The sequence below is a fragment of the Rhinopithecus roxellana genome, chromosome 14, assembly GCF_007565055.1.
Source record: "Rhinopithecus roxellana isolate Shanxi Qingling chromosome 14, ASM756505v1, whole genome shotgun sequence".
NCBI classification, from domain to species: Eukaryota; Metazoa; Chordata; class Mammalia; order Primates; family Cercopithecidae; genus Rhinopithecus; species Rhinopithecus roxellana.
Window position 1 is genome coordinate 59,391,287 of NC_044562.1, and position 16,012 is coordinate 59,407,298.

The following is a 16,012-nucleotide window of genomic DNA, read 5'->3' on the forward strand; positions in this document are numbered from 1 at the left end:
CACACTTCTCCCTGCCGTGTCCCCGTGAGGAGACACCACCCCATCACTATTCTGTGGTCATTGTAACACCTGCCGTTGAAAAGCATGGGAGCTTCGTGTCAGAATGTAGTTTAACATGGATTGTAACGTTTGCTTAGAACAGAAACTTGAAGTTCTATAAGAAACGGAGTCCCCGTGTGTGATTTTGGAGGGGCTGAGCTGTCGTTTCCTGTCATGGATCACAGTGTCCCCCTCCCCCTCACCTATGAAATAATGACAGTGTCCTCCATTCCTACAAAGTCCTCAGTCGCGGGTGCTGTTTTATATCGTAAATCTGTCATCTTCAACTGGATGGTGTAATGCTCGGATTCTACATTTCCCGGATGCTCGGAAAGAAGTGCCAGGAGTTATGTGTTCTGTGGATCAGGACAGCTGACGCCGGCTGAGGACACTTCATCCACTGTTTGCACGGCACTTGACAAATGCTACCCAGTCTAACGGTCCAGGTCGGGTGTCTCTGGGCTTGGTGCCTGCTTGTGCCACATATCTCAATGCCAGGCAAGACCAGTGCCGATGATACAGCAGGGGACATGCGGGGTTCAGGCTGCTGAGAGCTCAGAAGGGGCCAGGCTGTCCCCCTGGCTCTAAGGCTGCAAGGCTCTGCCCTGGGGCTGCAGAGCGGGCACCTCACTCTGCGGGGTTGTAAAGTGGAGCTGATGCTGCTTGACCCCGCAAAAGCTCACAGGCCTTTAAGGTGCCTGGTAACGCTGGAATGAAACCACAGGTAGCCAAGAAGAGCTGCCTCTCAGACTGTGACCGCGCAGATCTCAGCAGAATGTTTAAAAGGCACTCGTTGCATGTGGTTTTGGAATTGTGGTGCTGCTCTGGCTTAATATTAGGGCTCAAGCAGGTTAACGCCAGGGTTCTTTTTCTTAAATGGCCAGTGGCTGTGGTGGTGTCGGTCGTGGCTAACCTGGCACAGGGCAGCAGAGATCCAGGTGTCAGGCCAGTGAAAAGGTTGAAGCCTGTCACTGGCGCGTCTGTTTTGGAGGGAAGTGTTGGACATTGCGTGAGGCCCCTCTGCACTCAGCGACCCTGCCCTGTGCTCCCGGGCCCAGTTTTGGGTCTGCTTGGTTGGCATCAGGGTCCTGGCCCTGTCTGTGTTTTGGGGCCTGTGTTTGCTTATCATATTTGCATCATTGCCTTTACTCCCCAGGGGGGAAAGGAGGGAGGTCCTGAAGCCATTCAGCCCTGCCAACCTGGGGCCGCCCTTGTGCCTGTGCTGTGCTCTTTCTGCTGGGCAGTCCTGCCCTATGCAGTCTCATGGAGGTAGGGCTCATGGGAGGGGCCTTCCCTCGGCCCCAGCCATCCTCCCGGAACATCACACCGTCTCACAGACACACTGTGACCATTTTCTGTTGAACCTACTCTGTGAAACATTCTCTATCCTTGGTTCAGGGGAGAGAGCGAAATCCAGAATCCGCTAAACACCAATGCTGTCACTCGGAGTTGGGGTGTCTGCTGTCTGCGGAGCCCTGGGCCAGCCTTGAGGGGTACCTGGGGCTTCCACCCACGTCCGGGGCAAACCTGAGCCCCGAGCCACTGAGATGGCGGTTTCCTGCTAATCCGTTGGCGTTGGCCATTCTGTGTGCTCATAAGTGTTGTGTTCTCACCGGCACTTGGGCAGAGCGGTTCACCCCAAGGCGGAATGACTGCCGGGGACCGTTCCCCAGCAGGGCGTCCTGGGGTTCGGTGGTTTGACTCTGGGCACCTTCACGCGCACAGCCCCTTAGTGGGTTCCCTAACTGGACGGCTGACCCTGCTGTGGAGTCTGACTTTTTTCTGGACTGAAGAGGATGGGCTGCTCCGGAGAAACTCCTTGGGCCTTGTGCCTGATGCTGGTTTGGGCTGCCCTGGCCACCCTCCCTGCATGCCCCATGGGACCAGGTGGCAGCATGGGAGGGGGCAGCTTCCAGAACACACTTCTGCTAGAGGCTGCTGGCCTCCGTGCTGGCATGGCCACATCCATGGCCTGAGTGTGCGATTGGAATGTTTTATCAACACCAGTCCTCACAGCTTCCCCAGATGAGCAAAGGAGAAGGGGATGGTGTGTGGGGGGATTGCCTCCCTTGAGGCCCCCCAGCTCCCAGGATGCTTGCTGGCGCAGCTCTGCCCGCGGTGGGGGCCATATGACTTGACCTCCATCTTCTCCCTGGGCCCCACACTGGCCCTTGCCGGCAGGAGCTCCTGCCGGTCTACAAGGCCAAAGCCTCCTTCCAGGTTCAGAAGTAAATACAGGCCAGAGATAAATTGTGCTTCCCTCTAACTTGGACGTGGAGTGACAGGAAGGAAGCAGGAGTGGAGCTGAGTGTTAGTGAGAGGTGGCTGAGAAGGCGGGGTCCTGCTTCTTGCTTCCTCGGGCATTTGCTCTAAGTGCTGGGTTTCAGCCTGGAACGATGCAGCCTCTGCACTAAATTTGGTTTGGTGAACGTTCACGGCCCTGAATATAAACAGTGTTCTGGGCGTTCTTTGCGACTCTTGAGCCGAAACACTGTGGTGATCTCTCGTATCATCTGCTTGTTATGTAATGTGACAACATGGATATGAAATAGAAACCAGATGTCAGGGTGGAGCGGCTGAATTCTTCCTCAGCGAGCACCGCCGGGAGAGCAGGACTTGGGTTTCTCCTGAGTTACGGCGCCGAACGCCCTCAGAAAAACGCCTTTGGAGCGATTTCTGGGATTAAGCGAAAGTCTGGGCTGAAGGTAAAGTACCAAGTCAGTACGATTAACTCTTTTTTAAGAAACTTGTAAGGGATTTTCTGTGCTGTTATGTAACTGCTCAGTGTCTTCCAGTGAGCTGGCAGCTTGTTATCAAGAATCCACTTAGAATGTTTGAACTCAGCCTCTGGGGGAGCTGGGAGCATTGTGCCACCTCCAGGTGCCTGCGGCGCGCTTCCGAGGGCTTGGGTGTAGAGGAAAGGGAAATCACCTTTTGCCTGCGACAGCCTTGCCCTTGGGTCCGGAAGCAATGAGGACTCGGAATGTGAGTGCCCTGCTACAGGTACAGGTCCCGGGGGAGTGAAGGCGCTGGCGGACAGCAGTCTTGGCACTTTGCGTTAGCAGATTCAGAGTTTCTGCAGCGGCTGAACCCCTGCACTGGGCTGGAAGTGGGGACACCCGGGGGCCTGTTAACCACACTGTGCCTAGATTACACCATGAACATAGATCTTTGTGCTTTTGAAATACAGAAAACGAGCTCACCTAGATGCGAAGTGTAGTTCCGGAAGCAGTATCTGGCTGTGGATGGAGGTTATGTATTCCACCAACAATATCTTCATTATTGTTATTTTCCTTTGGTAGCTGATCTTTCGGAGAGATCTGCAGATTCCTCACTTTGCTAAGACCCTCTGGAAACAGGGAGCTAAGTAACTTCTCACTCTCGAGTTGATTATAACCTCATGGAAGTGTGGAATTCTTGTTAGGAAAGACTGTTGCTGACTGCCAGGCAGGTTATCCTCTTGTCCTGTGTCACTCGGGGGCCAGCTTGATCAGGGAGAAGGTGAGCGTGGCTCCCTCGCATCCCCAAGGCAGTGGACTCCCCCCGGTCTCTAGCTCTCTTGTCCCTAAGCTGACAGCTCATGGTCATAGAGGGCTTCCTGCATGCTGACCACCCCCATCTCACAGATGAGGATGCTGGGACCCAGGGAGGGTGAGTGATGAGGTGCAGGAAGGACGAGTGACAAGGCCCAGGGAGGGCGTGTGATGGGCCCGGCTCTCATCGTTGGGGGCGGGATGGGCCCGGCTCTCACCGTTGGGGGTGGGACGGACCATCCTTGGCTCCTTGCGGCTCGTTGCTTTGCAGCAGCTCCTTGCTGTGTGGCCACTCACTTTGCGGGGAGGGGGACACTTTGCTGGGTGTTGCTGCTGGGCCTTGTGTTCCGTTTTCAGGTGGGGATCAGGAATTCTGAGATAGTGGCTAAGTGTGATGTGGCTCGGGGTGTGTGGAGATGTGTGTGACAGTCCCCAAATCCACAGTGGCTGTGGGGTGGCATTTCAGGCTGGTAGAAATGCCTCTGGAAAGAAAGCATGAAACACTCCAACATCCTCATTGCGTTGTGCTTGTTCCAAAAGAGAACGTGAAGAAAATCATCCCAGCAGCGTTTGCTTAGACCGAGTGCGGTCATGAGAACATTGTCTGAGTGAGGAGGGCTTCTCTCACATGTGTTTTCTTGAGCAGGAGTTGTCGTATGGCTATTTAGAAAACCATGTTTAGGGTCCCTAGTGAGTCTGCAAGGTCCAGGAGGCAGGGACACCCACTTTTTCTAGGCGAGAGGATGGAGCTACAGAGACAGGCCTTAGTGACCACTGGGCCCTCGTATCTCTGGCAGGTCCCTGACTGGTGGTGGGAGGGGAGTTCCCTTTTATGGCCACTTGGTCCTTTGACGACTTGGGGTACCCACCCTTCAAACCTGTCTCTCCTGGGGCCCAGTGGCCGCCTCTGGGCATCACGGGGAGCCACTCTTGTGTCAGGGCCTCCAGCTCCTTAGTGCGCTGCTTCTAAACGGAACACCCTCCTGTTTCTAAAGTAGCCCATGGTCCCCCGAGGGTCCTGGGCACAGCCCCACTCATCTGAGGATGACCACTGGGGCATGGACCCTACCCCAGGCCCTGGGCTTTGTGCCCAGGGCTCTCTTCTCCTTCCCTGTCAGGGTTTCTAGACCCTTTGTGGTCACCCAGGGTGGAAGGCAGGCACAGAGCTGGAGGGTGTGGCCTGAGATGGGCCATCCGGATGACTCGGGCCTCTGGGCTCACCAGAGTACTGAAGTCCGGAGGGCGAGTGTGGAAAGGATGGCATCACCCACCCTGCCAGTGGCCCCTGTGGTCCTGCGGCTCCTGCTGCTTCCGGGTCACCCTGGGCCCAGGGCGCAGGGCCCCCTTGGGGAGGTGCACACTGGAGGCTCAGGCCCTCCTTGGATACTCCTGAATGCCCCTGTGCATCCCTGCAGCTCCTCCCAGAAGGTTCTCTCCCTCCTCTCTGGCTCCCTGGGGGTGTGTGGGAAACCAGGCCCAGGTCTCCTGGTTGTTGACTGGGGTAGGGTCCTGCCTTCGCCCCTTAGCATTCACTCCCTACCCCTTATCACCATGTAAAACCCTGTGGGCCCTGGGTCCTGGCTGCTCTGCCGTCACCTGGGCAGGGTGGGGGGCACATAGGGGGCACGTGGAGTGCCTGTCGTAGCCCCTGTGTTTGACCTTGTTTAGGTGAAGAGCACCATTTCCAGCGTACGTTTTGCATCATGACTGGGAAACCTACGAAGCGAGTGAGTCGGGGCCTGGATGATTTGATGGCTCTATGGGCCGAGCATGGACACATGATAGCTTGGCCCCGGGTCAGGTATTAGTCAGTCCTTGCTGGCACCTGGGCAGGGACACATCCGTGGATGGGGCCTGGCCAGGTGGCCTCTGAGGTCCTCTGTTGCAGTCACTGACTTGCTGGACCTAGGTGGGAGCTCACCCACCATGGATGGGCCAGGTAGCTTCTGGAATCACTAGAGAGATGAACTTCTTTTGCCTTCTAAATGTATGAAAAGATGGGAAATGATAGGAAAATAAGTGGAAGTCAGATCTATTCAGGAAAATGACTTCCCAGGGAAGAGCTGGGGTCCCTCCAAATCCAGAACCTTCGGTTTCTAGAAGCAAGGCAGACCGAGGTCGGCAGCATTCTTTGAGACCTTGAGTGATGAAGTAGTTACTTAGGTACAGTGTTTCTCACGTAAAGCCAGGCAGTCTAGGGCACTAGGAATCATTTCAGCGTTGGGGAGACGCAGACGTTGCACTTGCCCACGGCACTGCATTCATCTGAAATGCTGGTGGCTACACAGCTCTTTATTGCTGTTCCTGCGCGGTCTCCTTGAACGCTGTCAGATTAAGGGCCCATGTGGGCAGCAGCAGCCTCGTTCCCAGTCGTATTTAGGGAATGGGGTCAGAGAGTACTTGCTAAAGCTTCCTGTGTGCACATGGAATTGTGTGTGCATGTGTGTTAAATAAATGTATTTCAACTTGAAAGACAAGTTTCATGGCCATGAGTCTAGGGATGGCTAGAATTTAGTCACTAAATGAAACTAAGCCATACCATCACAAATAATGTGAACATGATTGGAAAACAAACTCAGTTCTTATTCATTTACCTACAAGTCTGGAAACTTCTAGAACTTATTTCAGCATTAAAAGACATATATATATATATATATATATTTTTTTTTTTTAATATACAAATATACAAAAATAAGGAAAAGTTTGAAAGCCTCTTGCCCCTCTGTCCCAGACCTGACAGAGTGGCTTCCACAAAGAAAGGGGCAGAAGCCGGGGCCGTCAGTGCCTGCAGGACGTTGTTGGCCTCACAGATGACCCAGACTCCCCAGTAATGAAGCCGCAGACCCACAGCGAGCCACTCACACCAGGCTCAGCCAAGCTGACGGGCCAGAGGAGTAAGGAATGTTCCCTGCCATTGTCCAGAAAATGTAACGAGGGTGAAGGTGTGCCAAGCAGACTCCCTGTGTCAGCCCCGAGGCGCCTGCCATCGCTTTCAGAAACCTGACTACCAACCTAGATCAAAACTGACTGCTTGGTCATGGCCATGCAGTTAGAAAACACAGCAGCAATCCTCAGATGAGTGTGACAATATTCATGTTACTCAAGCTGCTTTATCATCTGCATTTGAAGGAATGTGGTGAGCCTCCTGTGTGTGCCCACGTGGCAGTGGGCACCTCTGCCCCCCACAAAGGCTAAGAACACAGAGCCTGCAGTACAGGCCCTGCCTCCTGACATGCCCCAGGCCGGCTGGAAGAAAGTGTGGGACTGTCCTGTTGACGTGGGGAGGGGACGGCTGGACTGTGATGCTCACTGTGTGTTCTCTGCTGGGCCGTGTGGCTCCCTACAGAGACTCTGGGTGCCCAGTATTCACCTTCTCCTATGGGTGTGTATATATATTATATATACACGTATTTACTAACTTTAGAAAGCCCCCAAAGAGGCCTTGTTTCTGCTTGACAGCATCCACAGCATATCATTCCTAAGCCCCATTGAGGAGATTCAGAAGCAACCAGTTACCCCCGGAGCCTGCACGCTGGGCACAAGGGTCACAGCTTCGTTGACAGCTCCTGACCCCAGGAGCCGAGGGCCGGACATGGTAGGGCCTGGCAAAGGGGCACAGCCTTGTGTGTGAGGTTTTTTCGCCAGTCAGTCCCTTTTAAAAGCAGCATATCTTTTGAAGAACAAGAAGTTTACACAGGCATAAACAACTTACTTTGCGCATGGAGCTTTTAGGACGTTTCATGTCTGTTACGTTTATAGCCTCTGTCCTCATGGGGACTCCGAGTTCAGCAGCGCCTGAGCTGTTAATCTGCTTTTTCAAATTATTAATAATGAAAGTAACACCTTGCCACCACCTGGTATCATTTCATGCTTTCTATGTGCCTGGTGTTTACACAGCTTATCTCATTTAATCCTCCCAGCATGTAATAAAAATACTTGCAACAGCTACTGCTCCTGTGTGGACTCCTACCCCAAGCTCACCCCAAGCTCACACTGATTGAGGCCTTCCTAGCTCTGGGCTTTGTGAATATCCTGCTTTTATCCTCATTTATAGGTAAGGAAGCTGACTCAGAGAGGTTAAGCAGCTGGTGCTGGGCCCGCACCCAGGGGTCTGATGCAGATCTGGTCCTACCTGCTTTATAAGCTGTGGCTCAGAGGGCGCTCCGGGGGCTCGAGAGGACCTGGCGGTCTGAGATGAAGACTGGTGAGGCCTGGGAGGCAGGCGCTTGAGGCAGGAAGTGGGACCTTGGGGCCGAGTGTTCCCAGGGCCATGGGGCAGGCCTGTGGGGTCTGGTGGGTGTCTGGGGTCCCCAAGAAGCCCTTGTCACAGGGCTTCATGAGAGTATAGGCGAGCGCCGCGCCCTGCAGTTGAGCGCAGGGGATGCAGCTGTTGTAGCCGCTTTTGAAGAGTGAGGGTTGAGGCCTCCAGTTGCTGCCCGATGTTGACAAGTGAGCAGTTTTTACAGAAAACATGGACAGCGTCAGGGCTGACTTGAATTTTTTACTTGAGGCAACAGCTCAACCAGTTCGTTTCCGCAATTGTGAGTTAAAAAAAAAAAGGAAAAACAAAAAAAGAAAGCTGACAATGTAACACTGATGAGAGGATTTTTAAGGGAGAGCAAGCCACAGGCTGTCCTGAGAAAGGAGCAGGGAGACAGAGGAAACGCGCCGCTGTGTCTTGTTCGTGGGGTGCTTGTGACGCTCTCACAGGACGCCCTGCGGACCACGCCTTGGGTGCTCGGTGGCAACTGCAGAAGGGTGAGGTATGTTCCCCTTCACACCAGACGGCGGATCTTGATGGCAGAGGAACCAGGCATCAGAGGAGGACAAGTCAATCTGGGCGCGTCAATAAAAAGGAAGAGAAACTTATCTCACATTGTCAAGCTGCTGGGGCTTCCAGGGACCTTGTCCTCTAGGCCTGTCCCTGTGCCCTCCTGTCCCCAGGCCTGAGAAGCCAGGTGTGGGGTGGGAGCAGGCCAGGGCCAGGTGCTTCGTGCCCTGAGGCTCGAGTCAGGCTCTGTGGCCACAGGGGCCTACCCTGAACTCTGAGCTGGTCTCCTGTTCAGTACGCGGAGGTGATGACCTCTCCCACCCGGGGGCATTTGAGGACTCCTGAGGTGGCAGTGGTGATGCCCAGCCCAGCATGCAGAGTGCCCAGGCAGTGCCCACCCCTTTCCTCTCCCTGCCAAGGTGTTCTGGGCCTGAGCCCGCATAGCCCCTTGCTTGGGGCTGTCACCACAATGCCATTCCTCGCACACCCCGCAAGTCCCTTCTATGGGTGAGAGCTTGACTCGAGAGACTATTTTGGGGAGGAGTAAGATGACCTGCCCTTCTCAAGAGTGAGCAGTTCTTAGATGACTACCTTGAGCAGCGATGGTGCTTCCTGCAGGGGTGCGCCCATGAAATGCTCTGCCCGAAGCACACTGCTGCCTCGCTCAGGCCCAGGGAGAGTGGAGGGTGCTATGCTCTTGGGCTGGGTCCTGGCTCAAGGGTTGGGGGCGGGAGCACGTCCACCAGAAAGTCACTGGTGGCTGGGCTGCTTCCGCTGTGTTGCTGGAAGAGGGGCAGTGCCTGCTGTGGTGTTTGCAGTGCTTGGTCATGGCCCCGCGTGGATTCTCCTTCCTGGTGGAAGCTGTCCCGTCCCCGGATTTTCAGCTAACCTGTCTGAGTTTTGATGAAGAGAGCAAAGGGTTTTGCTAATCTGGATTCCTGTGGAAAGGCCTCCTCTCTCTGCTCCTGTTTTCTAGCTTGGCAACTCTAGTGCTAGTTCTGCAATATTTGAATTTGAGTAGCCAGAAGAATTTGCTGCCAGGGTATCCTTGCCCTTGACTTTGAAATGAACTCACCCGAGACTTCAGCTTGATGCCTCCTTTGGCTGATGCTGGGTTCTGGGCTTTGGCCGCCGCCTGCCTGTCCGTCACAAAGGACCATGTTCTCCAATCAGGATGGAGTTCTAAGCGTTTCACAATAAAGCCTGCAGGAGTTAGGGTTTCTGTTCTTGACAGCCTGAGAATGATACTAAGAATGTTTTCTGATTGATTTGGTGAGCTGTCTGTTTATAACGTCATTAGAGATTATTTTCCGTGACTAGAAATTATTCTTGACCTCACAGTAAAGGACTCTGAAGCCCCCATCCTCTGCCTGTTTTTTTTTTTGTTGTTGTTTGTTTTTATTGTTGTTGTTGTTGTTTTAAAAGAAGTCTTGTAGCGTCAGTCTTAGGCGTAATCTCCTTGGCAGTAGTGATGGGCAAGGCATCTGATGGAGAAACAAAGCGCGGTGAGGTTTTTCCCATTCAGGAACCATACCACAGTAGCACTGTGGTATTTCATCACAATTTACTCCTTACTTTTTTTCATAAAGAAACAAATAGGCCTACGGTGACTCACCTGTAATTCCAGCACTTTGGGAGGCTGAGGCAGGAGGATTGCTTGAGGCCAGAAGTTTGAGACCAATCTGGACAACATAGGGACACCTTTTCTCTACGAAAAAAATTAAAAACATTAACTGGGCATGGTAGTATGCATCTGTAGTCCCAGCTGTTCAGGAGGCTGAGGTGGGAGGATCCTTTGAGCTGGGAGGTTGAGGCTGCAGTGAGCCATGTCATGCTGCTGCACTCCAGCCTGGGTGACAGAGGGAGACCCTGTTTCAAGAGAGAAAAAAAAAAAAACACCAGCAGAATTTAGAAATGTGGGCCAGTGTGGGAGCCTCACCTGGCATCACTGGCCTCAGGCTGCTGCTCTCACCCTGGAGCTGTTACTTTGAGAGCAGATCGAGGACTCAGCAGGCAGGAGGAATGTTCATGGCAGCGGCAGTCCTCGTGCTGCACACGCACACCACGGCCCCACCATCGCCCCTCATCATGGCTGGGATGGGAGACAGACTTTAGAAGCAGAGCCTGGGCAGAGGGAGATACCCCCTTCCAGAAGGGGCCTCCTGCTGCTGAGTAAGGGGGTGGCGCCCGGCCGGCTCAATGAAGGGCATGAGGAGTGCTGGCTGTGCTTGGCCTGAAGGGGTTCCTGCAGGAAGGCCTTGCTCCCCGATGGGGCTGAGGGACCCAGCTGAGCAGCAGCAGCAGGAGGAATGGGCAGTGCTCTTGGAGCCCAGAGGAGGGGGCAGGGCTTGTCCTTCTGGATGGGCAGCCCCAGGAAAAGAGAAGCCCAGAGCCAAGGGCCCTTGCCCCAGGAAAGGGTCCCACATGGACCCCGAAGACGCTTCTCTCTGCAACCCTTCCTGACACCGCGTGGACATGATGGACGGAATGAGGAAAATGAGCTGCTTCTTTCCCTTCTCTCTCACTTCTCCCTCCCATCATGCAGCATGCAATTATGGAAGAGGATAAAGAAGGAAAGAGCAGTTGGAAACATTCCGTAAGAACTGGAGAGGGGAGGATCGGGTGTTTTTACAGCTCCTGGGGTTCTCCGGGGAACGAAGGTGTGCTGTGTCCACTTCTGCGTCTTCATTCCTGTTCTGCAGGAAAGCCCAGCCTGGCTTCGTCCACATGGATGGAGCAGAGTCAGGTTCAGTTGGGATTTTTTTTTCCTGCTCATTTGGAAAAAGAGGAAAAGACACTGGGATACAAAGAGGGCTTTGTAAAGAAGAGGTCTCCTTGGTCCTCCTGTCCAGGACTTTCTGCGATGGTGGAAATGGTCCATAGCAGCAGTGCCTGTCGGGGCAGCCACTGGTCATGCCTGGCTGTTGAGCTCATCGGTGGCCACATCAACACGTGGATGGTGTGACCGAGGAACTGGATTTCAAATTAAATTAAATTAAATTTCAGTTTAAGTAACCACATGTGACCAGTAGCTACCTACACCGCACTCTCAGGAAGGCTCTAGACGGAGGGTTTGAGGATCATCCTTTATCAGTGGTTTGAATGGATGAGGCTTAATCTGTTTGAATTTCCCAGTTGGGGTAAAAAGAGGGAATGCTTGTACTGGAATGAGAGTAGGTTCACAGCGCACGGCCTGGGCCAGCTTCAGCGTGTTGCTGAATTTATGCTCCTTCCCAAGGTTGTTCGGGAGACTGCAAGAGAAGTTCTGTGTTAGAGAGAGGGATGCGCTGACTGTGCTGGGGGAGTTCACTTAGTCGCAAGGAGCAGAAATTCCCTCGGTGGCATGGATTGAAAGGTACTTATGGACGGAATTCAGGAGAAATTCCTGGAGCACTGCAGGGAGTCCTCTGATGGGACCTCTCTTCCTTCTCCCCTCTCCCCTGCCTCCCAAGCCCCAGGACTTCCCGTCTTCCATCTGCTTGGTCCCCAGCTGCATCCCCACAGGCTCTCTGCTCTGTTGCTGGTTTGACTTGTCTGGTGTGTGCCTCCCCTGTGACATGCTGGGAGCAGAGCGGAGCAGCTGTGCCAGTCCCTGGGCCGCAGCTGGGCTGTGCTAGGTCCAGGGTCTATGAGAGCTGCTGGGAGGCCACCAGTGCAGGTGGGCGGGACCTTGCTTCGTGATTCTGCCCATGACGCTTCTCACTCAAGGAATTTGCTTTTGTTTCCATGCATACTATTGAAAATCACTTAGCCAGTAAGCAAATGTTGGCCCTTAGCCTATTAAACATTAATACAAATAAGCACGTGCTGCTGCCCTCCCGTTGTGCAGCTGTGATAAACACCACTTGCCCTGCCTCGTGTGCCTGTCTCTTCTGGTGTCGGCACCCCAGTGCCATGGTTGTGCGAAGGGATCAGAACATCTGCTTGAGATTAGACCATGTCAGCATTTTGTTGGGGTTAGGCACCTCCATCCTGGTCATTGCACCACGCTCTGTCCCTCTACTGAAATATCTCTACTTGGTAGTCGCCTTTCTGCATTTAAAACAAAACGAATAAACCTATTGTATAGGATGAACCAGTAATGAGGCATTTTCACTCTGACGTTGGCAGTGGATGTGTTGACGCTGAAAGGATATTCATGGTGGCAGGCTGTCCCCAGTTCCAGGTTTTGGATATTTGGAATAAGGTAGGCTATGACGGGCCGGGCGTGGTGGCTCACGCCTGGAATTCCAGCACTTTGGGAGGCCGAGGCAGGCGAATCATGAGGTCAGGAGATCGAGACCATGCTGGCTAACACAGTGAAACCCCGTCTGTACTGAAAATACAAAAAGTTTGCTGGGCGCAGTGGTGGGCGCCTGTAGTCCCAGCTACTCAGGAGGCTGAGGCAGGAGAATGGCGGGAACCCGGGAGGCGGAGCTTGCAGTGAGCCAAGATCGCACCACCGCACTCCAGTCTGGGTGACAGAGTGAGACTCCATCTCAAAAAAAAAAAAAAAAAGGGTGCTCTGTGGCGATGAAGGGATGCTTCCCGACTCAGTACATTTTGGAGGAAATAGTGTTCATCATATGACACAGTTAAGTCTCTGAGAGATAATTAAATGAAAACCATTCTAAATGTTTGATTAATGCCTTTCTAACCTAGCCCCTGTAGGTGGAGTGCCATGATTTCCACGTTGTTGGGTCCTGGATAAATGATTTAGCCACAGTCTCACGGCTCTGTAAAGAGTGGCCGGCTGTTCCTGTCGCTGCTGATCCTGTGTGCGCTGTGCACCAGATGTGGGTGGAATGAGGCTGCAGGGGCACCTGCCTCCCCAGTGGCTATGATGACTAAACCAGGAGGCCCCTGTAGAGTGCACAGCATTCACCCGGTGATGGTGTGATTGTAACAGCTGGGGTTGCTGGGACCCTAGAGGATCCGCGGTGTGCATGCACGTGAACTTCAGGATTCCCTATTTCCCTCTCAGGTGCAAGAGCTCTGGCGATTCCGGATCCCTACACGTGTGTCAGGTTCTGGAAACATCTTCTCTCATCTCCCCGTGATGCCCAGGGGCTCCCCCAGCCTCTAGAAGCTACTGCTTGTCCAGGGCGCCAGCAGGACAAGCTGTTGTCAAGCCTGGATTTGATCCTAGGTCTGGTTGCTTCCGGAATGCCCAGACGGGCCTCTGCTGTTCCCTGAGCTTGCTGTCAGCAAATGTTTGGTGATGAGAATTATTTGGTTTGGAATTTCTTGTTTATGTTTTTGGTCATTACTTTTTTATCATGTGAAATATGTTTTATTTTAGCAAACCTAAAGACCCATGGCACACAGGTATCTCTTCCATGTTGTGCTAATTCCTCCCTCTTTTTGGTGTCTTCTCATCTCAGCATCAGTAGTGGTGGCCGTGTGGGGATAGAGGCACTTAGCAGCAGCGGCACCGGGAATAATGATTTGACTTGAGAGATCTGTGGGAGAGGCACACGTTGCTGCTTGAATTCCAAGAACGCTATTTACCTTTTCGTTTTGAAAGTTCACTTTCAAGGCCTCAGTTTTCTCAAAAGTTCTAAAGTGATAAACACAGTTTTTCTAAGATTTTTTTTGCGTTTGTGGCCTTTGATGTGGCGCAGCCCTGTGTCAGGTGGGGCTGAGCCCAGAGGGTGCTGAGGGGATGGGGCTCACGGTGACAGCGTGGCATGATCCCGAGACAGGACATTGGTGCTGTGATGGGCGCTGCCAGTGGGGCCTGACATCCCCAGGCCTCGTTAGCCAGCAGTGACCCCGGTGATGCGTTGGCATTCTCATGCCCTGCTTCAGCTTCCCTCTGTTGAGGAAACCGCAGCACAGCGTGGCCCCACAGCCGCTCACGGCCAGGCGGCCAGGGAGCTGCAGAGTCTGAACTTGACCTGTGCACCCCCATCTCAACCCTGTGCTGTCACACCAGTGTCTGAGTTAAATGGCAGTGCAAAACTCTGGGTCCCATCTTCTAGTGGGGAGCTTTGTGGCTTGCCCACAGGTTGGTGGCACGGAGCGCTGCTCTCTGGGGCAGCGTCAGACCCTTTCTGGAGTGGCGTCTGCTCTGGAGGCCCTGGTCGGTGTCTGACGGAGCTGTGGGCCTGCCTTGTCCCCTGGCCAAGGTTTGAGCGAGCGCTGGCTGCTTGTGGGAAGGTTGGGGGCTCAGGCGCCTTCGTGATTGCCTTGTCCTCAGTCCCCACTTCTGTCAGAACTTACGCAGAGCAGCACGTGGGGTCCAGAGGCTTCTGGGGCGCCACCCATGCCCCTGACCCGAGGATACGCAGGCCAGCCCTTGTAGGAAGCGGCGTAAGACTTAATTCCTTTTTTTTTTTTTGAAACATAAAAACAAACAGAGATGAGAGTTTTATTTGTTCCCTGCAGCCCCGCGAACATCTTTTGGAGCCAGCTAGAGAACTGATCATTTCTTTGGTGGGGACGGTCAAATACTGAAGGTTGAGGGAAAGTGAGGCAGATGCCTCCAGGATTGTCCGTTTGTGACAGACCTGGTGAGTGAGTTTGATCATTAATCATTAATCCACACTTTCTAAATTTATCTGCCCCGAAGAATCTCCCGGGCAGAGGTGGAAGTCCTGGTTCCCATGCCCCCGTGACCTGACTGAAGCACAGCTCCGGGGCCTGGCAGTGGACATGCACCCCGTTTCATCCCTGTCCGGAGACACATGTAAGCAGTGCTGCCTCGGTTTGTTGTTGAGTGACTTATTTTCAAGGAAAAAGAGCCAGAAATGATTAGATAAATGCAAAGTCCTAAAAAAGAAAACAGTGCTGTTTCTCTTAAATGCCAGCCAGCATCGTGACCCTGATCTGCCGAGGCCTTGCAAGGTAGTTGAGGCCGCAGGAAATGTCATGGGGTGACCTTTAGAATTAGAGTGTCAGCACTCAGCTGGCTGCCTGCATCTGAAAAAGGAGACATTGTAGCCAGTGAAATGGGGAAAAAACCGGAAAACCAGCTGGGCCAGGGCGCTGCAGGACTGGCTATGACCACCCTGTGCCACTGTCTGCAGAGTCCCTGGTCCAGGTGGGTATTGGCCTCCTGGGCAGAGTGCTGGTGTCCAAGCCCAGGGCACACATACGGCCGAGCACATCCTCTGTGTGCATGCATGTGTGCGTACCTGCATATGTGCATGTGCGTGTGCTTTGAGAGTGGTGGCTTTCTGATTGAACAAGCAGAGTGGTCAAGGACATGGCTCCAGGTCAGCCTGCGCAGGCTCCAGTTTGGTGCCGCCCTTTTCTTGCTGGATTAACTTTGGACCGTCCCTGAGCCTCTCTGTGCCTCAGTGTCCTTATGTGTAAAATGGGGGTGACAGCATCCTCAGCTCTGTCCTGCTTCTGTGAAGATGAAGAGTCCCTCTGTAGATACACGCATTGCCTGGTAGCTCTGATTACTGGCTCTTCCTTCAGCGCCCTGTAAGAAGCTGTTGCAAATGAAGTGTGAGTTGGTGACAGAGCAGTGAAGAGGCTGAGGAAGATAGTGGAGGGCTCTGGGGTACTTGTGATGTGGTTTGGAGAGACAGCTGCCCTAGAACTCACACAGGTGGCCCGCTTCTCTGGTCTGTTTGTGCAGAAGTCATTGGTAGTGATTTTGTTGTTGGTGGTGGTTTTGGTGAGGATGTCCGTTTAAGAAATAAAATGAAGTTGAACGGGAATGTAAACGAGACACAAA

General features: G+C 53.4%; 1 protein-coding gene across 9 annotated transcripts in view; it reads left to right on the forward strand.

Annotated features, from left to right (window-relative positions):
* Positions 1–16,012, forward strand: part of HDAC4 (histone deacetylase 4) — a 355,816-nt gene that overhangs the window by 94,840 nt on the left and 244,964 nt on the right. The window contains exon 1 of one of the 9 annotated variants that reach the window (XM_030916077.1): positions 2,536–2,744. The exons of the other annotated variants lie outside the window; for them this stretch is intronic. The gene's annotated coding sequence lies outside the window, so the exon portion shown is untranslated. Of the gene's footprint in view, positions 1–2,535; positions 2,745–16,012 lie in introns of those variants that run through there. 9 annotated transcript variants of the gene reach the window in all.